The following is a 26,292-nucleotide window of genomic DNA, read 5'->3' as shown; positions in this document are numbered from 1 at the left end:
ATAATAAGAGCATTTTACTGGCATACCTGCTGGTTCGACTTTGAAGTTGTTACAAGGTTTGCTTTTCTTAGACCAGAATGGTCTCTCAGATCTCCTGGGACTTCAGATTTTATCTCTCTCCTCTATCACCTCCTGCCTGCCTTCAGACTTTTTTCCCTCATGTAAGCCCTTACACGCGTGTGTGTGCACACATGCACATGCATGATTGTCAAGGTTTGTGACATTTACTGAGTAGCTTTGGAGCGACTTGGGCTGCTTGCTCTGAACTGGAGACCGAGGCACTGGATTAGCCCCTTAGCTTCAGATGGAAAATGGATTTTCTGACCACAATCTCTACCCCTAACCTCAATCTGGCAGTTGCTCACACAGGATGAAGAAATATGCAAAAATCTCATCTAATTCATTTTTCTCTACTAGATGAAGAAAACAACCAGACCACGTGTTCCTCTGCTAGTGGGAGGTTAACACCATTTCCTATAGAAAGGGGGGCCAATGCCTCTGAGGCATGTGTACCTGCACGCCGTGTGCCATCACTGGCAGCAGGGCTCCTGTGCTGTGTTGAGAATGTTGGTGAGGCTGCACCTTGGCTGAGCCGGGAGGGTTACTAGTGCCAATGGAGGGGAAGGGGGGCCAAGAGCATACATGCTATTATGCCTTTGCCACTGTGGGCTGAGAACCTTCTAGTAGCCTGAAAAAGAAGAGGGAGTATTCCATAATGTATTATTTCTCTTTCCTTCTTTTCTTTATTCTATTCTATTCTATTCTATTCTATTCTATTCTACTCTACTCTACTCTACTCTACTCTACTCTACTCTACTCTACTCTATTCTTTTTCAGGGCTGCACCTGAGGCATATGAAGTTCCCAGGCTAGGGGTCGGATCAGAGCTACAGCTGCCGGCCTACACCACAGTTATAGCAATGCAGGATCTGACCCACGTCGGCGACCTACACCACAGCTTACGGCAGTGCTGGATCCTTAACCCAGGGAGTGAGGCCAGGGATCGAATCTGCATCCTCATGGATACTTGTTGGGTTTGTTACTGTGGAGCCACAATAGGAACTCCTTATGCTTCTTAACCTCCATGAACTGAAGGTTAAAGTCAGGGCTCCAGAGCTGCAGTTCCCAAGTCTCCACCAGCCCTGTGGTCAGCAAGTTCAACTGGGCTGGTGTGAGAGACTGAGATGAGCCCCTTTTTGCCAAAACAAGATTTCTAACCTTGGACCTTGGGGTCCATGGGTGGGCTTTAAGGGAACCTCAAACTCCTCAAATGAGGCACAACACAACCTTGTGTGTATGGAGATGAGCATCTTTTTGTCTCCTTTTCTAGGGGTGCCTGGGGTAACCAGCCTCCCTCTGGCATGCTGCCTCCCTGCCTCCACTCCAAGCAAAGCCCAGTGGAGCTCTCAACTTTCTTTGTGTCTTTGCTGCTGGGCTTCTTCCCAGCACTCATGCTTAAGGGTTGTTCTGTCATCTCTTGTATCTTGTAATAATCATGCCAGGAAAACATTCAACATCTTTCCTTACGTAAATTTGTCTCCCTTGGAGTAGACTGTTGGTTGTTCTTGGCGGCTGCTCTTCAGCGCTCCCAAACTCCTAATCCTCTGAGTACCCTCTGCTGGCTGCCTGATGGAAGGGGACCCTCAGTGTCTCCAAGGAGCCCTGCCAGTGGGTCCATGGAAAGGAGAGTCGGACCCTGGGAGCCAGGGAAAGAGGCCCTTCCTCAGAGCCCGGGGAGCCTTGGCTTCCAGCTTCCTTGTGTGCTGAGTGGAGTTCCTGGTGAGGCCATTCCTGTGTCACACCAGGTGTGTACTTGGGCAGATACGCACACATCGTGTGGCTTGTTCTTTGACTTCTTGCAGGTCTTTGCTTGCTGTCAGTGAATCAGAGAGATCTTCCCTATCACCTAACCCAGATATCACACCTTTGTCACTCTCGAGCTCTCTTTCAAGTTCACAGCAGAGCGCTTGTCACCACCCAATATGTTATTATGTATATATGTTTCTATTTCTAACTTTGTCCCCCCTCCTACTAGAATAAGCCCCATAAAGACAGACACATTCGTTCTCTGCTCCAGCCCCAATGCTTATCATAGGGACCGAATCATCGAGACCATTCATTCAATATTTTTTGAAGGAATGAGTGAATGAATGAACAAATGAATAAATGTGTGGATGAAACTCTTACTACAGTGATAGGGACAGGCTCTCGGAGGAGCGAATGGTGCTTTAATGACAACCCCCATGTGTCTGTGACCTTCTAGGTACAAGGCTCTTTCTAGACATCAGACATAAACATTTTTGTCCTTCATCTTGAAAACAGCTCATTTTATTGGTTAAAAACTGAGATAGTGAGGGGCTTGGGGTTTTACCCAAGGTCAACCCCCTGGTAAGTGCTGGAGTCTGTACCCCGCCCCCTTCTTCAATTGTGTGTCCTCATTCCACTGTCTCTCGTCTTTTCATCCTGGCCTCTAGATAGGTCTTGGCCTCTACTAGGCCCTGACTGCATGCATGGTGACTGCAAACATTCATGAATTATCCTTGCATTGAGGTTCTGCTTCTCCCCCCCCACACACCGTTCTCTGCAGCCATTGAGAACGCTTTGCACCGAGGGTGGTGGGGCCCTTGGCTGCTGCTATTCCTGACATTTCGGACAGCCAGGTCAGTTGTGTGGTTCTTGTACATTAAGCCATAACCTGTGTTGGTGAGGAAGGAAACATTAGCCATTGGCTCTTACTGGATATAAGTACCAACCCCAGCCCAAGTGCATTCTGCTGTTTTGCAAAGCATGCATGCGGAGTTCTCCAAGTTTCACAAGTTCTTTCTTGTGAGCTTGTTGGATAACAGCAGTTATTCCAGGTCATAAGTAAGGTTACCTTATGCAGCTCAAGGCACTTTTCTGTGCCAGTTGTACTTACTGTATGGCATCGACACTGATGATATCTGTCATGAGCTTCTCTCTGAATGTGAAAGCCCCTTTCTAAGGGGACGTCGAGTCAGTGCTGGTCCCATCGTAGTTGCCACCAGCTTGGGGAAAGGCAGTGTGACCCCACATTCACTCAGCAAAAGGACCCTTTGTTGAGAACTGGCAGTCGAGAGACAATAAGCTAGAGCCCCATCCTAAGATACTCCGTGATGAGGGGCAGATGGGAGAAGCACGTCCCAAGATGTTTCCAAGACTCTGAAAAGATAACAGGAACATCTAAGGTCCAAAAAGTGAGGGGGGCGGGGTGTGGAGCCAAGGACAAAGACCCTTGGCAGAGATACAAGAATCAAGGCAGAAAAAAACAAAATGAAATTGGCACGCCATTTTATAAGATCTGATAAAATGGTTGGCAAAGATGGGAGGGGTGGAAATTCTCATGCAGTCGTGCAGGCTGCTGGGATGTCATGGATTCAACTGATACAGGGAGTGGGGAGAAGGAGGGAAGTTCCTGAGTGAACCAGATTGAGAAAATAAGAGAGAAGCGTTTGTATTTGTGGGGTGATTCTGTTTTTTGGAGAACCTTAGGATGTCAGGGATACAAGGTGTAAATAGAATTTGCTGGTCTCAAGCTCTAAAAGCTTATGTAAAGCTGTTTCTATGCCATACACACTGAAGCTCTGGGTCTCCCATGTGGGGGCCAAACAAGCCCAGCAGGGTGTTAAGGGGTCCAGGGCCCAGAAGGTTCCAGGTATTAGATGACTGTTGACGGTCACCCCATGCGTCCTGGTGGTAAATCTCGGAGCTGCAGGTAGAATGTTGGAGAAATGAGCTCAGGTCCTCAGCAGAGACCCTGGAAACATCACCTCACCAGATGTCAAGGGGAGTTAAGCTCCGAGTCTCTCGTCCTCTGCTGCGCTGACACTGGCTTGGCTCCGGAGTCTTGTTTTGCAGTTTTGCTGGGGGAGACACTGAAGTGTATCTGTTTGTACTTGTTTTATATCGAGACGTAACATGCATACTTTGTTTTTAGCTAATCCAGGTTTTTCTATTGTTGAACAGAGTGCCCTTTAGAGATTCAGGAATAGCTAAGAAGGCTAATGAAAGTTATATCTACACACTGTCACTCATCCAAGTGGGTGGTTTCCATTCACCTATCAGCCCTCCTGACCAAGGAAGAGACTGGGCGGAAATAAAGGCAAAGGCGACATTGTGAGGAAGCCACATTTCTCTGTAATGACCTGGCGGCTCTTTGGATACCCACTGAGGGTTATCAGCAGGACTGTCATGCAGCAATATCTGTATTTCAGAGAGGTAGTTCTGGGCCAGCACGGGGGTGGGATGAAGTGAGAGAGGGGCTGGTTATAGCTGGGGAAAGACCCACAGGCGTGAGCTGTAAGGAGCGATACAAACTTAAGCTAGGAATGAGAGACAAGTTCTGGAACTGTAGGACTCGAGTACTGACTGGCTGTGGGGATAAAGGAAAAGAGAAAGATCCCAGAAGAGAAGCTCAGCTTTGCTAGCGAGGTGGGTGCCCCCCGCAAGGCAGGGGGTCAGGAAGGGCAGCGTGGCTGGTGCCCAGGGAATGGAGGCTGGCCAGGTGCTGTGTCCGGCTAGGGACGCGATGACCTCATGGCACAGTCTGTGCATTGAGCAGGTTGGGAGATCGCCAGGACTCATTTGCACAGCAGAGGGATCCAGCTTTGCACAGTGTAAGCCATGTTTTAATACTCGAAATGGACCACAAATCGGAGAACGAACCAGACTGCATGTCAAGTTTACTCAAATTGTGGCTAATTCCAAAACCACCGTCTTGGGAAGGGATATTTTTCTCTTTGTTTTCTTTCAAACAGGAAAGGAAACTGAGAAGAGGTTGAACAACTAATATTGACTTAGAGAATGAAAAATCTGAAGCTACAGCAGGTACATTGAAACTCACTCAAATAGAATTTCTCCCCACTGAACAGACTTAAGGATGACTTTCTTGTTTTACAATGCAGATAATGTTTCAAAATAATGAACATCATAGTTTTTGCACTTTATGAATGGGTGGTATGGATATAATGGAATGAGACCGATTCCATGCATACACCCAGATGAGCCTCATTGCTTGATAGTCACATTCGGTGTAACCATTATTGATATAATTTTTGTCGCTAATTGTGAAACGAACCATTTGCTCTTTATTCAATCTGTCTTTCATTTTGGTTCACCGTGAGTAATGAGGATCCTCACCCTGTATGAGGATGTTTTCGTTATATAGTTACTATCAGTCCCATAGTTTTCCCTGGTAATTAGCAGGCAATTATAGTACATCTTTGGTTAGTAGCATGTGATTATAGGATTTTCATGTGTGCCCTAATACAAATCCATTTCTTTGTTTTTAAATGGTGTTGTTGATAGCAGTCTTAGATTAAGATAAAGCTTTTCATGAAAACTTAAGTTCCAAAAAAATCAAAACATTTCTTCAAGTTTGGCTCTAAATAGTTTTCTTTGTGGGTCAAAGAGAAGCCTTTTGGAAGATGATCGAATCCAGAATTTTGCTGACCACTGTGACTTAGTTTAGCTCATCTGTCCAGGGCTGGGAGCTCTCTTCTCTCTGGAGTCATGCCCTACTTTAAAATAGGAATGGAGAATAAAGTTGTCTCTTTTTTTTTTTTTTTTTTTTTTTGCTCGGAGTTTTCTAGAGGAGGATGGCCTTAGAAGTGCCATACACGTGAGCTTTCTTGCAGTTTCTAGAGTCACACCTGGGTTGGGCTATTCAGAGCTGTGCAGAAAAATGGGCAGATGGAGATTGGTGGGTTCGGGGGGGCAGCAGCTGCCTTTCAGGAGGTCAGATAGCCAGGTGGTCAGTGTGGATCTGCAGCCTAAATAGACCTGGGAGAGACAAGCATGCCCTGTAACTCATCTCTCTCTTCCCCAGGGTTTCCCACTCTGCCTTGAGTTTTGTTCTGTGTAGAGCTCTCCTCTCCTGGAATTGTGCAAACCTCCTCTCCCTACAGTTGGGAAAGTATGGGTCTTACCTCCTTTAAAAAGAACTCAAGTTGGAGTTCCCTGGTGGCTCAGTGGGTTAAGGATCTGGTATTGTCACTGCTGTGGGTTGGGTTCAATCCCTGGCCTGGGAACTTCTGCATGCCACAGGTTTGACAAAACAAACAAAACAACAACTTAGGTAAATGGAATTTTGATTTTTGTTTTCCTAGACTCTTTTCACACTTCTGAATAGATACGAAAAATAAATTTGATTCGGAACAAAACAGAACCTCTTGCGAGCCCCCAGCTTAAGAAACAAACAGAAAAGACCCAACCAGGGCTGGTTGGAGAGAGTCTAGGCAGCAAGTCAGGGCTAAGCTTGGAGCAGCCTTGATTTCTGCTTCCTCCACGGGAGGGAAGGGGCTGGGGTTCGGGCCAGCTCTCCCAACCTGCTGCTCCTGTGTCAGGCACCCACTGTTTTATAAAGTGCTTAGCCACAGTTACTGAAAACTTTTTTTATCTTCAACTTTGGTAAGAAAACCTTTATGTGATAAAAGTGGTAGGCTGTTAAAAGATTACAAACTGCAAGTACTCTTTAAAATTTAATCTTAGTCGGGACAGATGGTATTAATTTTCAGAGACACTTGAGCCACTGTGGGTTCTCAGCAGGAGCCCTTGAAACACGTTCTGTTGGGGACATCACCTCTGGGGAGAATCACTTCCTCCTCAGTGTGTGTGTGCCTACGGGTGATCTGAATTCCCCCATCCTCCCCCCAGGGAAAGGGCTGGCACAGGGCCAGAGTTCGCATACTGCCCACCCATCTAGGCCCTGGTCCTTGCAGACTCCCTTCCAAACTATTGCTGCATCTTCCCATTTCCTTCCAGTCCATGTTTCTCAAAGGAGGAGTCATTTCCGACCCCAAATCCCAAACTACTACTCAAATCTGAATCCAGGATGATGTGCCTTTTATTAAAATGTCTTAATGCTAAAGGTATAGGTCTTATTTTCACTCCTCACTAGTCTTCTAGTCACTTCGAACCTCTCCTTTGTTGCTTCTCTAGGGCTCGGCTTGCCTTGCAGACCTCTTGCCTCTAACCCTGTCCCCCTGTCCCCACTTAGACACCTCGTCCTTCAGGCAGAGTCATATATTTAAACAAGAACACTCTACCGTGTTTCACCTGGCTCATCAGTTTACATCCTGCTCATTCCACTAGACGCTGAGCTTCTTAAGGGAGCGAAGGTTATATTTCTTTTTTAAACTTTTGTATAACTGGCACCTGGCACAGAGCCTGGCCCAGAATAGATGCTCAACCAGTCTTGAATAGTTGGTGAGCAAACTGCTCTTACGGTTCTGTGTACATAGGTAACACTTAGGGTGAGAGGGCATGTGTCTAGTTAATTCTCAGTTGGGAAGAAGTCTGGCTCTGTTCTCTTCCATGATGAAAGGATCAATTTTGGTAGTATTTTTCTGGTTGCTAGCTAAATGCGCATTTGGTTCTTTAATTTCTGATATTTTAAATATTATTGTATTATACCGTAGACTTTTTGATGAAGCTTGGTTAACAACTCTTAAGACTCAACTGCTAACACAAAAATATAATACCTGCACTAAGAAACCAAGGGGAAATTTCTCCTTTTAAACTTTTCTAGAAATTATTGTTGTTTCCCTGATGTAAACTGATAGAAAATGATTTTGAGACAGACTTTCCCCTGCAAAAAGGCTAGATATGGAAATTAAAAATTATAATTGGCATTTAATTTGGGAGTTTTTCTTCGCTGCTTCTGGGATGCCTCTGAAAAATTTTTTTTTTTTTTCCTTTCCTTTTTACGGCTATGCTTGTGGCACATGGAAGTTCCCTATGCCTATGGAAGCTAGGAGTGGGGTCAAACCAGAGCTGCTTCTGCACCACAATGGGAAGTCCTGAGGTCTATTTTCATGAAAGGTTCGGCTGTCCTAAAGAGATACTGACTTAGATCATGAGCTTTCAAAACACACACACACACAAAACTAAAATCACGTGACAGAACCTGTACTAAATACCATAAAATGCTTTTAATTTCCTATCTTCCATCTTTTTCTTTTTCACCCTTTTTGGGTACTACATAGTTTTCCCTTACTTGGGGGAACCTTTTCTATATCTTTACATATGACCATGCTTTCATCTCAAACATGTAATCCATGCTTTTACTTGATTTCATGTTTTTTTGCGTGGGACCTAATTATTTTCTTTTTTCAGAGATGCATTTAATGAAACTTCAGATAACCTGATAATCTTACATTCTTTAGTATTATTTGGTTGGCTTTAAAATGATCAGGAAAAATACCTGGTGATGCCATCTTGACAGTTCGATTTGACTCCTCTATTTATTGAACAAAGCTCCAGAACTGGTCTTTCCCGCTGTCCTGCAGCAGCGCTTGGAAGCCTCTCTCTGCCTGCCTTTCAGCAGAAACAAATTTACATCTTTGCTGTCCTCCTCGTACCCGCGAGTGTGGAATTAGGCAAATCCACAGTTCTTCCCTGTTTACAAAACCTAAAATTTGCCAAGAGAAAGTTTTTTTTTTCCCCAAATGAAATGAAGCTCTTTAAAGTCAGAGAAGCCAAAATAAGGTTGCGCGAATCTGAAGAAAACTCTCGAAGTAGCCTCCAGGAATGTGGTGCTGCCACTAGTCTTTCTGCTTTTGAAAAGGCAAGTACTAAAAACATCAACAGCTGAAAAATGAACATCTCGTCATTGTTCAGAGATGCTGGGAGGCCGGCGCTTTGTCATCTCCATGTCACAGATCGGGAAGGCAGCTTTCCTAAGGGGCTGCTGATTCCCTTGTGCTCACCCCTGCAGTTCCCAGATGCTGCAGCGGGCACTGCCAAGGGGAAGGGTCACATCGGGAACTGCTTCCCTTCTAGGAAGGACAAATTCACCTCCTTGAAGGAAAAATATTTAAAGGAATTGGAAATTCAATTCTGATGTACTATCTAAGCCCTCTTATAACTAATGGAAAATAAGGAAACAGGAAAAGCAACATACTTCAAATAACAATTAATGAAAACAATCACTTATGTATCAAACACCCGCCACCCCCATCTTCTGCATAACACCGTCACCTTCCTATAGCTGTTGACCAATTTGGCAAGAGTGATTGGGCAGCTAGGGGCTACTGGGGCATGTGTGTGAAAGTAGAGGTTAACCTTAATGGGTCTTGAGCAGCTGAAGGAATTGGGTTTGTAATTCCAATTTATCAGAAAGGTAATCCACACAAGGATTTGTAGTTCTTGTAATGTGCCTGTGTCCTGCACCACCAATTATCAAAGTCATTTCTTTTATTTGAGTCTGTTCAGTCTGCAACTCAAAAGGAAAATTAGAGGTGTTGAAACATTATTTCTGACCTTGAGGCTCTAGACGCTAGACTTTGAGACTGTGGAATATCTTATAGAACAATTCTCAAGACTCTTGCTGGAGTGCTCAGTAGGATCGGTGGCATCTCTGGAGCATCAGGATGCAAGTTCAATCCCCAGCCTGGCATGCTGGGTTCAGGATCCTGAGTTGTTGCATGTATGTTGTAGGCCACAACTGCAGCTCAGGTCTGATTCTTGGCCTGGGAACTCCATATGCCACAGGGTGGCCAAAAATAGAAAAAAGAAAAAAAGACTCTTACTAGTAATAAAGTACCATCATTTGAGAAAGATTTCAGTTTCCTTTATAAATTAGAGTTGGTTTAGTGGGAAGTGTTACAGTTTTTGGAAATATCAGTTGGGATGGGAAAAGGTTGGAGATGTGTGCCACAGGTTGAAGATGATTTTAGCTGATTAACCATTTTGGGCAGTAACTTCTCCTCCTTCCTGCCTCTACTGTTTTGTCTCCTACCTACCCTTGACCATGTTAGTATCTTAAGTAACAAAATGAAGAATGGAAAAAAGCATGAGTAGTTTGTGCAGTGTACAGGGATAAATTATTTACTGAAGCACCACCCATGTCTTCATTCATCCAGGAAACTGTCAGTGTGTGTCAGGCATTTTTGTATTGTTCACAAATTTGAGAGACAAATAGTTTGAAAGGACAAAGTAGAGTGAAGTTAAATCTCACTGACCAACAGACTATTGAGAAGAGTTTAATTTTAAGCCCATCCAGGTTGATTTACACTCATAGCTTAAAAAAAAAAAAAAAAAGTTCCCTTCGTGGCTCAGCAATTAACAAACCTGACTAGAATCCATGAGGATGTGGGTTCCATCCCTGGACTCAGTCAGTGGGATAAGGATCCCGCGGTGCCCTGAGCTTTGGTGTAGGTCACAGATGTGGCTCAGATCCAGCGTTGCTGTGGCTGTGGTGTAGGCTGTCAGCTGTAGCTCCAATTTGACCCCTAGCCTGGGAACCTCTATATGCTGTGGGTGTGGCCCTAAAAAGAAAAAAAAAAAAAAATTCAGAGCTAGAAGCTAGAGTGTGTACATATGCATATACATTTGTCTCCACACACGGAATATGACCTACTTTTAGTTTCAAATCAAGTGTATGGGTCAGGACCAGCTTTCTCGCCCCCCTCCCGCCCCCCGCCCCACTGGAGTCTAGTTGACTTAAAATATTGTGTCAGTTTCAGGTGTACAGCAAAGTAAATCATTTATATATACATATATATCCATTCTTTTTCAGATTCTTTTTCCATATAGGCTATTGCAGAATTTTTTTTTCCACTTCATATTTATTGGCATAAGCTTTTGTGTATTATTTTTTATTTTTTTTTATAATCTTTTCCATTATAGCTTATTTACAGAGTTCTGTCAATTTTCTGCTTCAGAGCAAGGTGACCCAGTCACACATACATGTCTACATTCTTTTTTCTCACATTGTCATGCTTCATCACAAGTGACCAGACATAGTTCCTAGTGCTACACAGCAGGATCCCATTGCTTATCCATTCCAAAGGCTAGAGTTTGCATCTATTAACCCTATTGTAGCATATTGAGTAGATTTTCCCGTGCTATACAGTAGTTCCTTGTTACTCGTCTATTTTATATAAATATATTATTTTTTGTCTTTTTGTCTTTTAGGGCTGCACCTGTGGCATATGGAGGTTCCCAGGCTAGGGGTCTAATTGGAGCTGTAGCCGCCAGCCTACGCCACAGACACAGCAACACCAGATCCGAGCTGTATCTGTGACCTACGCTATAGCCATAGCAATGCAGGATCTGAGCCGTGTCTGCAACCTACATCACAGCTCATGGCAATGCCAGATCCTTAACCCACTGAGCGAGGCCAGGGATCGAACCTGTATCCTCATGGATGCTAGTTGGGTTTGTTAACCACTGAGCCACGATGGGAACTCCTATTTTATATAAATATATTTATATGTATATGATATTTATAACATATATGAAAGAACTTATTCACAAAGCAGAAACAGACTCAAAGATTTTAAAAACAAATATAATATTTATAAATATTATATATATAAAATGTGGTAATGTGTATATATTAACCCCAACCTCTTACTATATATATATATATATAAAATATGTAGTAAAAAATGTATGTGTTAATCCCAACCGATTATTTTATATATATATATAAAATATATAGTAAAATGTATCTGTTAATCCCAACCTCTTAATTTACCCTTCCACCCACATTTCCCCTTTGGTGACTCCAAGTTTTTTTTTTTAAATCTTTGAGTCTGTTTCTGTATCATTTTTTATTAGAGTCCACATATTAGTGACTTCATATGGTATTTATCTTTCTCTGACTTAATTTAGTATGGTAATCTCTACATCCTTCCATGTTGCTGAAAATAGCTTTTTTTTTTTTTTTTTTAATGACTGAGTAATTCCATTGTATATATGTACCATCAACAGAGGAATCTCTGTTGATGGACGTTTTAGTTGCTTCCAAATCTTAGCTATAGTAAATAGTGCTGCACTGACATTGGGTGCGTGCATCATGTATCTTTTTTATTTTCTTTTTATGGCCACACCCGAGGCATATGGAAATTCCCGGGCTAGGGGTTGAATTGGAGCTGCAGGTGCAGGCCTATGCCACAGCCATGGCAACATTGGATCCAAGCTGCATTTGTGGCAATGCAAAATCCTTAACCCACTGAATGAGATGAGGGATCGAACCCACATCCTCACAGAGACTAGGTCGGGTTCTTAACCTGCTGAGCCACAATGAGAACACCTCATGTATCTTTTTTAAATTATGGTTTTCTTTAGATATATGCCCAGGAGTGGGATTGCTGGGTCATATGGTAGTTCTATATTTAGTTTTCTAAGGAACCTCCACACTGTTCTCCATAGTGGTTGCACCAATTTACATTCCCATCAGCAGTGTAGGAGGGTTCCCTTTCTCCACACCCTCTTCAGCATTTATTGTTTGTAGACTTTTTGATGATGGCCATTCTGACTGGTGTGAGTTGATAACCTTACCGTAGTTTGATTTGCATTTTTCTAACAATTAGTGATGCTGAGCATTTTTTCATTTGCATTTTGGCCATCTGTATGTTTTGGAGAAATGTCTATTTAGATCTTCTGACCATTTTTTGATTATGTTGTTTGTTTTGTTTTTTATATAAAGCTGTTTGAGATGTTTATGTATTTTGGAGATGAAGCCCTCATTGATTGCTTTGCTTGCAAAGATTTTTCTCCCATTCTGTGAGTTGTTTTTGTTTTGTTTTGTTTTGTTTTGTTTGTGGTTTCCTTTGTTGTGCAAAACTTTTAAGTTTAATTAGGTCCCATTTGTTTGCTTTTATTTTCATTACTTTAGGAAGTGGACCCAAAAAGATATTGCTGTTATTTATGTCCAAGAGTATTCTGCCTGTGTTTTCTTCTAAAAGTTTTTATAGTATCTGGTCTTACTTTTAGCTCTTCAAACCATTTTGGGTTTGTTTTTGTGTATGATGTTAGAGAGTGTTCTAATTTCTTTATTTTACATTTAGCTGTCCAGCTTTCCCAACACTACTTAGAAGGGACTATCAATAGAAGAGGGACTGTCTTTTCTCCATTGTAAATTATTGCCTCCTTTGTCATAGATTAATTGATCATAGGTATGTCGGTTTATTTATGGGCTTTCTCTCCTATTCTATTGGTATGTATTTCTGTTTTTGAGACAGTAGCATACCATTTTGATGACTGTAGCTTTGTAATATAGTCAGAAGTCAGGGAGCCTTATTCCCCCAGCTCCATTTTTCTTTCTCAAGATTGCTTTGCCTATTTGGGGTCTTTTGTATTTCCACAAAAATTTAAAAATTTTTGTTCTAGTTCTGTAAAAAATGCCATTGGTAATTTGATAAGGATTGCCCTGAATCTGTAGATTGCTTTGGGTAGTATAATCGTTTTGACAGTATTAATCCTTCCAATCTAAAAACTTGATGTACCTTTCCATCTGTTTATGTCGTCTTTGATTTCATTCATCAGCGCCTTATAGTTTTCAGAGTACAGTTGTTCTGCCTCTTTAGGTAGGTTTATTCCTAGGTATTTTATTCTCTTTGATGCAATTTTTTCCCTTAATTTCTCTTTCTTTTGTTTTAGTGTACAGGAATGCAATCAATTTCTCTGTATTAATTTTGTATCCTAAAAGACAAAAAAAAAAAAAAAAGTTCCCATTGTGGCTCAGTGGAAACGAATCTGACTAGTAACCGTGAGGACACAGGTTCAATCCATTGGCCTCGCTCAGTGGTGTAAGGATCTGGCATTGAGGTGAGCTGCAGTGTATGTTGCAGATGTGGCTCGGATCTGGCATTGTTGTGGCCGTGGCTTAGGCCAGTGACTACAGCTCCTATTCGACCTAGCCGGGGAACCTCCGTATGTCACAGTGTGGCCCTTAAAAAGACAGAAAAAATTTTTTTGTATCCTATAACTTTTGCCAGATTCATTGATGAGCTCTAGCAGTTTTCTGGTAGCATCTTTAGGATTTTCTAGGTATAGTATCATGTTATCTGCACAAAGAGTGACAGTTTTACTTCTTCCTTTCCATTTTGAATTCCTTTTGTTTTTTTTTCTTCTCTGATTACTGTGGCTAGGACTTCTGAAAATTTGTTGAATAAAGGTAGGACCAGCATTCTTAAACAATGAGACCAAATAGGGTGAAAAAATACTATCATATTTGGAACTCGGGAATAAGTTACCATGTAAAATGCTTTTCTTACTTTAAATTTATGGTCAGTGGAATTGAAAGCTATGTCTTTGGTCTATCTAATTCCTTCTCTAGCAACAGAACAGTGAGTCAAACACAAAATATTAGGTTTAGCTTAATGGGAAAATTCCATGCAAGAGACCATCTTAAATGATGTTTGTGAGGGTATTATAATAATAAATCAATAATATTATTAAATATTAATATTATTATAAATATCGATAATATTAAAATTTGAGCTTTAATAGTATCAAGGAATCACTCTATGCCAGTCACATTCAATGAGTCATAAATTATGTTTTGATAATGTCAGCCGCCTTTATGGATTATGTATGAAAAGTTGCTCATTGGAAAGGTTATATGTCACAGAAAGCAAAAGGCTCTGGCTTTGAATGTAGACAGAACTTCTGGAGGTTTCAACTTGAGTGTTGTCCTTTCAAATCTAAGCGACTGCTGGTGGAGGGAGGTACTTGGCACGTTTGTCTGTTCTAGCAAGTAAGAGTAATTTTAAAACACTACCGATCAGAAATGTCTGAGGTTGTATTTGTGAAGTATATGTATTTAGCGCACACTCAGCTCTTAAAAACGGGTGGCTATGTTGACTGTTTGCTCAGGGCCAGGACCAAACGACGAGAATACATTTAGTACCTCTAAATATCAACTTAAGTGTCAACACGCTTAAGGAAACTCAGGTTACCTCTGACTTGGTAAAACTATTATAAAGGAAATGGTGAACTATTTAGAATTCTTGTGAGTCATTCAGGTTTTAAGCTGCTTCTTTTGATTTTGAAAACAGAAAAAAAAAAAAATCTCAGAACTTAACTTGGACTAGGGTTTATTTATTCTGCTTACTTCCAGTCGGAACAAATATTCCTCCAATGACCCTTGACTGTTTCTTGAATTTGAGCTGATCGTATCTGGCTATTGCAGACAGAGGGATGCAGGAGGAGTGGCAAAAGTTAGGACCGGCAGGATCTGTTCTCTTAGACATTGTCTCTCTTTTGTGGCTGAGGAAATTCAAGTGCAGAGAGGTGCAGTAACTCACTGGAGGTCTCAGAGCTTGGTGAGGAGGACAGAAATTAAATTCAGGCTTGGGTGTCTCCACTACCAGTGTCCTTTCTCTCTGTGCTTTGGGTACTGCCCTACAAATGGACTCCTTGTGGCATCTTGACCCCCAATATATGAACTATCCCCAGTGCTTGGTTTTGCAAACAAACCATCTTTTTAGGCTGTAGTGTATTGCACACTGAATTTCAGTAGTAGTGCCCTGAGCCATTTTCAGCATTCCAGCTTCATTATTTCACTAGTCCAGACAGAATTCACACCTTTCAAAAGAGAAGCACTTGCATTAATTATACCACTTCTTTTAATCTCCAGCAATATGCACAAAAAATAACTAAAAGGGGTGGTTATAACTTACCAAGAACATGAAGCTAAATTAAGGTGAAGGAATTAATAGTTCCTTGGACAGCATTCCAGAATCACACTTACATAGACAATCAGTTTGAAGAAAATCTACAAAAGTCTGAATCTAAAGACCTATTAACTGTCCATTGGTGGAGTTCCCGTCGTGGCGCAGTGGTTCATGAATCTGACTAGGAATCATGAGGTTGCGGGTTCGATCCCTGGCCTCGTTCAGTGGGTTGAGGATCTGGCGTTGCCGTGAGCTGTGGTGTGGGTTGCAGTTGAGGCTCGGATCTTATGTTGCTGTGGCTCTGGCGTAGGCCAGTGGCTGCGGCTCCGATTAGACCCCTAGCCTGGGAGTCTCCATATGCCGAGGGAGCAGCCCTAGAAAAGACAAAAAATAAACAAAAAACAAAAAACAGTCCATTGGTTATATGCAAAAAAAAATGAAAATAAAAAAGATAACAAAATCTGCTTCCCACAACAATGAAAATAGAATTTGAATCCCATAATTTCTACACAGACTATAAGTTGCCAGGAACATCAGGAAAGTATTGCACATCCACATGTGCCTAGCAGCCCTTTGATCAAATACTATGAAGTTTATCATCTTTCCCCCCAACACATCTTGCTTTCTCTAAAGGGCTAATCTGAGAGCTTTCTTTCCATCTTCCTGGTGTCTGCAGGATATGGAGATGGCTTTGCTTTGCTTTCTTTTCACTGCAGCACCCCTAACCTTGCCCCCCCCTTTTAAAGGCATTTGTCTCATCAAACTTCCATCCCCTCAGCATCTAGTTGCCATGTAGGTTATGCTGTGATTTTTTTTTCTCTGTAGGTCATTTAATTTGCAACATCAATTTGCAAGATAAATATAGGCAATGGTTAGAAGTATGGCCTTTGGTAGTGGACAGACCCAGATTCAAATCCCAGGTTGGTCTGTTACCAGCCACATTTTCCACAAGCAGCTGAACTTCCCTATGGAAGGAGGATGCTGATACCCACCTCACAGAGTGGCTGGGAGGGTTCGATGAGGGGACATCAGTGGGAGCCTTGGTGCTCAGTAAGTTCTCAATTTGTGGGTGCTATTGCCACAGTCTTGAGAGCGTTTGGATTTTAGGTGGGGAGAACTGAGAGTTCTAGGCTGAGATTCCACGCATGAGATCAAGCAGACAGCCTAGAGCAGGTGGTACCTCGTGTCGCCATGGAAGTAACTGCCTGGTCCTTCTGTATGTGGTGTTTTTTTTTTTTTTTTTTGTCTTTTTGCTATTTCTTTGGTCCGCTCCCTCGGCATATGGAGGTTCCCAGGCTAGGGGTCAAATCGGAGCTGTAGCCACCGGCCTACGCCAGAGCCACAGCAACGCGGGATCCGAGCCGCGTCTGCAACCTACACCACAGCTCACGGCAACGCCGGATCGTTAACCCACTGAGCAAGGGCAGGGACCGAACCCGCAACCTCATGGTTCCTAGTTGGATTCGTTAACCACTGCGCCACGACGGGAACTCCCCTGTATGTGGTGTTAATGTCCACCCCAGAGGGAAGACCTTTGAGGAAGAAGAGTCTGTCACATGACTTCATGGATAGCTGATGCAGGACGTCAGTGCAGCTGTGGAGCTTTCTAAGACTATATGTGGAATGATTCACATGAACCCAAAGGATTCAGTCATATCAGTTTCCGGTAGAATTGTGCTCCCCATTATGGTCCCTAGATGAGCAGCATCAGCCCTGCCTGGGAACTTGTTAGGAAGGCGGATTCTTTGTCACATCCCAAACCCACTGAATCAAAATTGCTAGGATTTGGCTCAGACACCTGTGTTTTAGCAGAGCCCTCCAGGTGATTCTGATGCATCCCACCTTTTGAGAATCACCGTTGTAGCACAATTGCACAAGCCTGTAAGCTATGAGAGTCCAGAAACCATCCGTCTTCATCGTTATGGGGCATCCTCACAGGCCCTAGAGAATCCTCATGCTTGTGCTTTCCCACAGGCCTCACTCTGACATTCCAAGGGCACACCCAGCCCAAGAACAAACCCTGGAAAGTTTGACTCTATTGCCAGCAACATGGCATTAACAGGGAGATCAACTTTACTCTCTTTTTTTCTCCCCTTTCCCTCCCTCCCTTCCTTCCTTTCGTTTTTTTGTTTTGTTTTGTCTTTTTAGGGCCACACCCATGGCATATGGAAGCTCCCAGGCTAGGGGTTCAATGGGAGCTGTAGCTGCCATCCTATGCTACAGCCACAGCAACGCGGGATCCTTAACCCACTGTTCGATGCTAGGGATTGAACCTCCATCTTCATGCATCCTAGTCGGGTTCGTTAACTGCTAATCCATGAAGGGAACTCCCCCACTTCACTCTTCTTTCCTTAGACAAACTTTTCTTCTTCCTATGGTTTCATTCTTTTTGATGCTTTGAGCTGGTTGTGTATTTCAGGGTTATTCCTTTGTGTGGAAATCACTCAGATTAATAACAACTACCTTCTTAACTCAGATTCAATTGACATATGTTTTTATGAAATGTTTCAGCCAGTTCCATCATGTCAGTCTTTGGAAACATGTAAACCGTATTGCTATTTATATCCCCATGCTCATCAAGTAGATGTTGGTATTTATAGATATTTACAAGCCAGTGTACAGAATATGTAATTTTTGTGTTGCCTCATCATTTTTTAGGAAAAAAGTCCATCCCAAAATGTACTATGAATTGTTTTATTGAGCTTCACTTTATTATGCTTCACAGATATTAATTGTTTTAAAAATTGAATGTTTGTGGCAATCCCGCATGGAGCAAGCCTCTTGTAACCTTTTTTTTTTTTTTTTTCCCCCAGCAGCATCTGCTCACTGCATGTCTCTGTGTCACATTTTGGTAATTCTCCAAATATTTCAAACTTTTTCATTACTATTAATATTTTTCATTATTATTACTATCGTATTTTTTTTAATTTTATTTTTTTTATTATCGTATTTGTTATGGCGATCCGTGGTGAGTGATCTTTCCTGCTACTATTGTAGTTGTTTGGGGCACAGTGAGCCACACCCCTGTAAGAAGGCAAATTTAATTGATATGTTGTAGGTGTTTTAACTTTTCCACTGACAGGCTCTTCTCTTTCTCCCTCTCCTTAACCTCCCCCCACCAACCCCATTTCCCTGAGACACAACAATATTGAAATCAGGCCAGTTAATTATGGCCTACAATGGCCTCTAAGTGTTCAGGATGAGTCCCTTTAAATAAAAAGCTCCCTATAAATAAAAAGCTAGAAATGATTAAGCTTCGTGAGGAAGGTGTGTCAAAAGCCAAAAAGCTAGAGCTCTAGCTCCAAATAGCAAAATGAAAAGGAAAGGTTCTTGAAGGAAATTAAAGATGCTACTTCAGTGAAGACACAAATGATAAGAAAGCAAAGCAGCTTTCTTGGCAACACGCAGAAAGTTTTACTGGACTGGATAGAAGTTCAAACCATCCAAAACATTCCCTTAAGCCAATGCCTAATCCAGAGCAAGACCCTAATTGTCTTCAATTCTATGAAGGCTGAGAGAAGTGAGGAAGTTGCAGAAGAAGAGTTTGAAGCCAGCAGTGGTTGGAGAGTGAAGTTTAAGGAAAGAAGCCATCTCCATAACATAAAAGGTGAAGCAGTAAGTGCTGATAAGCTGCTGCACATTATTCAGAAAATCTAGCTAAAATCATTAATGAAGGTGGCTACACTACACAACAGATTTTCACTGTAGGCCAAACAGCCTTGGGTCAGAAGAAGACTCTCATAGCTAGAGAGGTGAAGTCAGCGCCTGGCTTCAAATCTGCAAAGGACAGGCTGACTCTCCTATTAGGGTCTAATGCAGCTGGAGACTTGAAGTTGAAGCCATTGCTCATTGACCATTTTGAAAATCCTAGGGACCTTAAAAGTTATCCTAAATCTCTTCTGCCTGTGCTCTATAAATGAAACAACAAAGCCTGGATGACAGCACATGTGTTTACAACATGGTTTACCGAATATTTCAAGCCCATTGTTGAGATCTACTCTTTAGAAAAAATGATTCTTTTTGGAATATTACTATTGCCCATTGGCAAAGCACTTGGTCACCCAAGAGCTCTGATGGAGATTTACAATGAGATTATTATGATTTTCATGCCTGATAGCACAACATCCATTCTCTAGCCCATAGATCAAGGAGTAATTTCTAAGTTTTATTATTTAAAAAATACATTTTGTCAATCTGCCATAGACAGTGATTCTTTTGATGGATCCGGGGAAGGTAAATTGAAACCCTGGAAAGGATTCACCATTCTGAATGTCATTACGAATGTTTGTGGTTCACGGAAAGAGGCCAAATATCAACATTAACAGGACTTTGGATAAAGTTGGCTCCAGCCTTCATCAATGACTTGGAGGGGTTCAAGATTCAGTGGAGGAAGTAACTGCGGTTGTGTTGGAAATAACAAGAGAACTAGAATTAGAAGTGGAGCCTGAAGATGTGACTGAATTCCTGCAGTCTCATGATAAATAAAACTTTCATGAATGTAGAGTTCTTATGGATGAGCAAAGAAAGTGATTTCCTGAGATGGAATTTACTACTGGTGAAGATGCTATGAAGATTCCTGAGGTAATAACAAGGGATTTAGAATATTGCAAAAAGTTAGTTCATAAAGCAGCAGCAGGGTTTGAGAGAATTTGACTCCACTTTTGGAAGAAGCTCTGCTATGAGTAAAATGCTATCAAACACCATTGCATGCTGCAGAGAAATCATTCATGAAAAGAGGAGTCAGTTGATTAGGCAAATTTTATTGTTGTCTTATTTTAAGAACTTGCCACGCCCCAACCTTTAGCAACCACCACCCTGATCAGTTCGCAGGCGTCAATATCGAGGCAGAACCAAATGATGGTTAGCATTTTTAACAATAAAGAATTTAAATTAAGGAATGTACATTGTTTTTTAGACATAATGGTATTACATACTTAACAGACTTACATAGTGCAAACGTAACCTTTATATGCACTAGGAAATCAAAAAATTTCTGGGACTCCCCTTATGTCTTTTTTTTTCATCTTTTTTATTTTACGTAAAAAAATTATTGTAATTGATTTACAATGCTCTGTCAATTTCTGTTGTACAGCAAAGTGACCCACTTATATGTATATATATATGATATAGTTATAGATATATTTATATATACACATGTATATAACACCAAGTTGTATATAGATATATTTATATATATACGCATTCTTTTTTTCACATTATCCTCCATCATGTTCTGTCACAATTGATTAGATATAGTTTCCTGCACTATACAGCAGGATCCCATTGCTTATCCACTCCAAATGCAATAGTTTGCATCCATTAACCCCAACTCCCAGTCCATTCTTCTCCCTCTGTCACTCCCTTGGCAACCATAAGCCTGTTTTCCATGTCTATGAGTTTATTTTCTGTAGGTAGGTTCTTTTGTGCTGTGTATTAGATTCCAGCTATAAGTGATATCATATGGTATTTGCCTTTCTCTTTCTGACTTACTCCACTTAGTATGAGGCTCTAGTTCCATCCATGTTGCTGCAAATAGCATTAGTTTTCTCTTTTTTATGGCCGAGTAGTATTCCATTGTGTATATGTACCACATCTTCTTAATCCATTCATCTGGTGATGGACATTTAGCTTGTTTCCATGTCTTGGCTATTGCGAATAGTGTTGCAATGAACATGTGGGTGCATGTGTCTTTTCTGGATATATGCCCAAGAGTGGGCTTGCTGGGTCATATGGTAGTTCTATGTACAGTTTTCTAAGGTACCTTCATACTGTTTTCCATAGTGGTTGTGCCAACTTACATTCCCACCAACAGTGCAGGAGTGTTCTCTTTTCTCCACACCCTCTCCAGCATTTGTTCTTTGTGGACTCATTAATGATGGCCATTCTGACTGGTGTGAGGTGGTACCTCACAGTAGTTTTGATTTGCATTTCTCTAATAATCAGGGATGTTGAGCATTTTTTCATGTGCTTGATGGCCATCTGTATATCTTCTTCAGAGAAATGTCTATTCAGGTCTTTTGCCCATTTTTCAACTGGGTTGTTGAGTTGTGTAAGTTGTTTGTATGTTTTCGAGATTAAGCCCTTGTCAGTTGCATCATTTGAAATTATTTTCTCCCATTCTGTAAATTGTCTTTTTGTTTTCTTTTGGGTTTCCTTTGCTGTGCAAAACTTGTCAGTTTGATTAGGTCCTATTGGTTTATTTTTGCTTTTATTTCTATTGCTTTAGGAGACTGACCTGAGAAAACATTTGTAAGGTTGATGTCAGAGAATGTTTTGCCTATGTTCTCTTCTAGGGGTTTGAAGGTGTCTTGTCTTACATTTAAGTCTTTAAGCCGTTTTGAGTTTATTTTTGTACATGGCATGAGGTTGTGTTCTAGTTTTATTGATTTGCACGCAGCTCTCCAGGTTTCCCAGCAATACTTACTGAAAAGACTGTCTTTTTCACATTTTACATACTTGCCTCCTTTGTCAAACATTAATTAACTGCAGGTGTCTGGGTTTATTTCTGGGTTCTCTATTCTGTACCATTGGTCTGTATATCTGTTTTGGTACCAGTACCACACTGTCTTGATGACTGTGGCTTTGTAATATTGCCTGAAGTCTGGGAGAGCTATACCTCCTGCTTGGTTTTTGTTCCTCAGGATTGCTTTGGCGATTCTGAGTCTTTTGTGGTTCCATATAAATTTTTGGATTGTTTGTTCTAGTTCTGTGAAAAGTGTTTTAGGTAATTTGATAGGAATTGCATTGAATCTGTGGATTGCTTTGGATAGTATATGGCCGTTTTTATTATATTGATTTTTCCAATACAGGAGCATGGAATATCTTTCCATTTCTTTACATCTTCTTTAATTTCCTCGGTTAATGTTTTATAGTTTTCAGCGCATAAGTCTTTCACCTCCTTGGTCAGTTGTATTCCCAGGTATTTGATTTTTTGGGGTGTGATTTTAAAAGGTAGTGTATTTCTGTATTCCTTTTCTAATATTTCATTGTTAGTATACAGAAATGAGACTGATTTCTGAATGTTAATCTTATATCCTGACACTTTGCTAAATTTGTTGATCAGTTCAGGTAGTTTTTGAGTAGAGTCCTTAGGGTTTTCTATATATAGTATCATGTCATCTGCATATAGTGACAGTTTTACCTCTTCTCTTCTTATTTGGATACGTTCTATTTCTTGTTTTTGTCTGATTGCTGTGGCTAGGACTTCTGATACTGTGTTGAATAGCAGTGGTGAGAGTGGGCATCCTTGTCTTGTTCCAGATATTAGTGGGAAGGCTTTCAGCTTTTCTCCATTGAGTGTTTTACTCTCTGTGGATTTGTCATAAATGGCTTTTATTATGTCAAGAGATGTTCTGTGTATACCCACTTTGGTAAGAGTTTTTATCATGAATGGATGTTGGACCTTGTCAAATGCTTTTTATGCATCTATTGAGATGATCATGTGGCTTTTAACTTTTATTTTGTTAATGTGGTGTATGATGTTGATTGATTTGTCTATATTGAACTATCCTTGTGAATTAGAATGAATCCCTCTTGATCATGGTGTATGATCTTTTTGATATGTTGGATTCGGTTGCTAAACTTTTGAAAATTTTTGTGTCTATATTCATTAAAGATATTGGCATATAATTTTCTTTTTTTGGTAGTGTCTTTGTCTGGATTTGATGGCTTCATAGCATGTCTTTGGGAGTGTTCCTTCTTCAACCCTTTGGAAAAGTTTAAGAAGGATAGGTATAAGTTCTTTGTGTGTTTGGTAGAATTTGCCTGTGAACCCACTGGTCCTATACCTATGTCTGTAGGCAGTGTTTTTATTACATATTCAATTTCATTTCTAGTGATCGGTCTGTTCAATTGATCTCTTTCTTCTTGATTCAGTTTTGGTGGGCTGTATGTCTCTAGAAAATTGTCCATTTCTTCTAGGGTGTCAAATTTTTTGGCATATACTTGTTCATAGTATTCTCTTAAGGTTTTTTGTATTTCTGCAGTATCTGCTGACACCTTATTTCAGTATTCTCTTTATTGGGGTGGTCCGAAACCAAATCCTACCATCTCTGAGGCATGACTTTATGTTCCCAATTAAATGCTTTAATGTTCTTTTAAAGTAGGGTGATTACTTTTTAGCTACGCTGGCTCTTATGTAGGAACAAGCCATACACTCAAACCACATGACTTCCATCACAGGAGGGAATCTCAGATTCAGGTGTTGAATGGTAACCCTCAAAAATGATTCTTTCATTGGAGTTCCCGTCATGGCTCAGTGGTTAACGAATCCGCCTAGGAACCATGAGTTTGTGGGTTCGATCCCTGGCCTCGGGTTGAGGATCCGACATAGCAGTGACCTGTGGTGTAGGTCACAGATGTGGCTCAGATCTGGCATTGCTGTGACTGTGCTGTAGGCTGGCCGCTACAGCTCCGATTCGACACCTAGCTTGGGAACCTCCATATGCCGTGGGCACGGTCCTAGAAAAGACCAAAAAAAAAAAATTTGTTAATAACCTGTGTCCCTGAACCTGAAAGTTGACCGTATTTGGGAAAAAAGGTCTTGCAAATGAAATAAGTTCAGCATCCCAAGATCATCCTGGAGTTCCTGCTGTGGCGCAGTGGGATCAGCAGTCTCTCTGCAGTGCCAGGATGCAGGTTCAATCCCTGGCCCAGCACAGTGGGTTAAAGGATCCAGTGTTGCCACAGCTTGGCATAGGTTGCAGCTGTGGCTCAGATCTGATCCCTGGCCCAGAAGCTCCATATGCTGTGGGGTGGCCAAAAAAGTAAAAATAAGAAAAAAAAAAATGAGATCATCCTGGATCAGGGTGGGCCCTTAATTCCAATGACAATTCCTTAGAAGAGAAGTAAAAGGGGAACAGACATAGAGGTGCAGAGATTAGAGTGGTGTGTCTGCAAGTCCAGGGAGGCCAAGCATTGCCAGCTACTCCCAGAAGCTGGGAGAGACTGGGGGCCTGTTTTTCCTGAGAGCCTCCAAAAGGAGCCAACCTTGCCCACACCTTGATTTGGATTGTCTGGCCTCCACAACTGTGAGAGAATAAATTCTTGTGGTTGTACACTTTCAGGTCTGTGGTGTGTATTATGGCTGCCTTGGGAAACTGAGCTCATTACACCAGCTTCTTGCAATACATTTTACTGGCCGTAGCTATAAGCATTTACAAAATCTGGGTTTGAGGAGTTCCAGTCATGTTTCAGCGGGTTAAGAACCCAACTAGCGTCCGTGAAAGGCAGGCTCCCTCCCTAGCTTCACTCTTTGGGTTAAGGATTCTGAGTTGCCGGGGCTGTGGCATAGGCCGGCAGCTGCAGCTCTGATTTGACTCCTAGCCTGGGAACTTTCATATGCCGCAGGTATGGCTAATAAGAAAAAAATTGGGGTTTGTGGAACTTTCTTGAGGACATAAGTTTAGGAAGGCTTAACAACAGGTTGCTGAGTTTTTATTCCTACACCACAAGTCATGAGCCCTTAAGCAAAGAACACTTAGCAAAGGCTATCAAGACCTTTTTCAGAAATGGGAGACACCTCTATTGGCATTTTATTTATTAATTTAAAAAGCAGGTGGACTAAGCCATGTCAATGTGTGTAAGCTGTGTAGAAAGTTTTGACGGTGACTGCATGATAGCAGAGCTATTTTACCATCTGTAGGTGAATGGCTTAGAGACAAAAAAACAGAGGGGTAAAGCAGACAAGACATTTCTTATACAAGGTTAAAGAGGAGGGTGTGGCATCCGTCTCTTATAGTTTTAATTTCAAATGTCCATGGACCCATTATTCATTCATTTTCTCGGGTATGCAACATGTTTATGGAGTACATCTTATACATCTTACCAAATTAAAGATAAATCTTATCAAATTTTGGGAGTACATCTTATCTGCATATTGTTAAACACTGTGAGAAAGTAGCAGAGTTTAAGCTAAGTTCCTTGCCTTCATCTAGCATGTGTAGCTAATGGGAAATACTGATGATTAAGTGAATAATAAAATATTGATATTTTATCAATATCATTTATATTGATAAACAAGGCAGTGTAACCACCTAATAAAAAAGTTGTCTGGCCAGTCTCTTTTTTTTTTTTGGATAAAAAAATCATATTAAACTATTCATTTGTCTACTTACATGTATTCTGCTGCTTCTCAACTGTAAGCCCAAAAGATCGGGGTCCTGGTCTTGTTTTCTGCTGTTTCTCAAGTGTGAGGATGCTGTCTGGCATGTGGGGGGATGACGCAGTAAATATTTGTTCAATACATTTGTTAAGTCAGTGAACACGATGATGGAGAGAAGCTGACTGAGATCCTGTGTCACATTAGGGGACCCAGAAAGCATTTTACTTGTATTTGTGTTGCATTTGTTTTTAAAATCCTTTCTTTTTCTAAGCTACTACTACTTTTTTTTTTTAGGGGAGAAATTTTTCAGGTAGAGAAGGTATGAAAGAAAATAGTGCAAAAACTAATGAGATCTAGGATAAGTGTTTCACCAAAGCGCTTTGGGCTAGATATGGCATTTGCTTTTTAAACTTATGATTGACTTATGATTTGAAAAAGTGCTGATTTACAACTTCAAAACAAAATTGCAAGACCTTGCTTTTAAAACAAATCGCTATGAAAGACTCAGGGAACTCAATTTCTTTAAATTCAATAATCTGCTTCTCTTCAAAATTTTAAGATTGGCTGCCCTGCTCAAAACACAAGTTTGCATTTAAAATCATCCCAAGTATAGACAGAAAGCCTGATTCTAAATTTGTAGGATATAAAATAGTTTTCCTTTGCTTTCTGTTTTCTCTTTAAATGTTTACTTTAAAGTCAGTAAGAAAATTTGAATTCCCTAGGAGAAAAGTGAGCAAAAGACAGAACAGTAAACTGTTATAAATAA

General features: G+C 41.1%; 1 protein-coding gene and 1 pseudogene across 3 annotated transcripts in view; both read left to right on the top strand.

The window, feature by feature from the left end:
• The window catches only part of GRHL2 (grainyhead like transcription factor 2), a 190,753-nt gene that overhangs the window by 83,789 nt on the left and 80,672 nt on the right, over window positions 1-26,292 (top strand). The window lies entirely within an intron of this gene.
• On the top strand, window positions 493-25,645 carry LOC125130017 (tigger transposable element-derived protein 1-like; annotated as a pseudogene).

The sequence above is a fragment of the Phacochoerus africanus genome, chromosome 6, assembly GCF_016906955.1.
Source record: "Phacochoerus africanus isolate WHEZ1 chromosome 6, ROS_Pafr_v1, whole genome shotgun sequence".
In the NCBI taxonomy this organism is placed as follows: domain Eukaryota; kingdom Metazoa; phylum Chordata; class Mammalia; order Artiodactyla; family Suidae; genus Phacochoerus; species Phacochoerus africanus.
Note: the sequence above shows the minus strand (reverse complement) of the source record. Positions and strands in the feature narration are given on the sequence as shown.